This window comes from Nanorana parkeri, unplaced genomic scaffold (assembly GCF_000935625.1).
Source record: "Nanorana parkeri isolate BGI_ZX_2015 unplaced genomic scaffold, ASM93562v1 scaffold204, whole genome shotgun sequence".
Lineage (NCBI taxonomy): Eukaryota > Metazoa > Chordata > Amphibia > Anura > Dicroglossidae > Nanorana > Nanorana parkeri.
In genome coordinates, this window is record NW_017306472.1 from 870,162 (window position 1) to 871,861 (window position 1,700).

The following is a 1,700-nucleotide window of genomic DNA, read 5'->3' on the forward strand; positions in this document are numbered from 1 at the left end:
CACATTCTAACGTAGTCACAATCTTTGATAGAACACCGCCATCAGGGGGGTATGGCCGGTACCCATGTGAGGGGTCTGGGCAGCCTCTTACATGGGTATCAACTGTACCGGGGCAGCATGGCAGAGGTGACAGGGGAGGGGGTGGAGGAGGCCGGGCTCCAGCAGCAGCAGGTAAAAAGAGTTTGGAGGAGGTACAGGGAAAGGGACCCCAGTGACCAGACCAGACCACCTGGGACCCTGCAGAGCCCACCATAGAGAGTCTCAGGTGGGCTATGCAGGATCTATGGTGTGCTCTGTATGGTCTAAGGTAAGTCCAGCACGCTACTGCAACATCAGAGACCGCGGGGGGGGTGCGGGGGCCAGTGTGATCCACTCCCGCACACCCCACATATAAAATCTTGCACCAGGGCCCTTTGGTTATTAGGTTCGCCACTGCTGAAGAGCCTGGCTAAGGCTGCAGCAATGAAACCAAAGGAAGATAGTAAACACAAGCCAATGGAGAGGTGAGTATAATAGCTTTGCCATTGGAGGAAACTGCAAGTTACAATATAGTAAGGGTCACTTTAAAGGATAACCTTAGTAGAGTTATCCTTTAACCCCTTGAGTATTTTAGACAAAAGAGGTATGCCATAAAGAAACTTCACCATAATTTTGAGGCTGTATCTGGCCTGGCTATTACTGGTCATGCTGTGTCCTTCCATCGCCTGCCAGCACTTCTAGGGGTGTTTGACAAAAACTGCAAGAGAAGCTCCCTCATCAGCTTGGTTTCCACCCAGGTACATGAGAATGAATCAATACATATATTATTATTATTATTATTATTATTACATAGTATGTATATAGCGCCAACAGTTTGCGCAGCGCTTTACAATATAAGGAAGACATTACAGTTACAATACAATTCAAGACAAGATGGTAAGGAGGGCCCTGCCCCTGAGGGCTTCCAGTCTAAAAGAGGAGTGGGAAATGATACATGAGGTAGCTGTGGGAATGAATTATGTGAGAATATGAAGGTTCAGGGTTAGGTCGAGGCGGGATAGGCTTCCCTGAAGGGATGAGTCTTGAGGGAACGCCTAGAGGCAGTCAAGGTGGGAGATAGACGGACAGGTTGTGGTAAGGAGTTCCAGAGGATGGTAGAGACTCTAGAGAAGTCCTGGAGGCGAGTATGGGAGGAGTGGACAAGGAAGCTGGAAAGCAGGAGGTCAATGGATGAGCGGAGGGGACATTTAGTGTGATACTTTGAGACAAGGTCTGAGATATATCCGGGGGCAGAGTTGTGGACGGCTTTATAGGTGACTGTTAATATTTTGAATTTTATCCTCTGGGCGAGTGGAAGCCAGTGGAGGGATTGGCAGAGGGGGGATGCAGACACTGAGCGGTTGGTAAGGTGAATGAGTCTGGCAGCTGCATTCATATATACAGATCAGGGGCGGACTGACAACACATGGGGCCCCCGGGCAATACATGGTTATGGGGCCCCCTTGTGCTCCGCCCATATACAAGCCCCTCCCACAAGTCCCACCTGTATAAACATTATTGTGTCACAGATCAGGCAGGCACAGCCCTTTAATCAGGCATGTTAGAGGGCCGCCCGCTGGGGCCTCCCGAGGCTCTAATTGGAAGTGAGCAGCCGCCCGATTAGAGATTGTGTAGAGATGTCACCAGAACACCACACTCCGTCTTAGGATAAGCAAATGCTC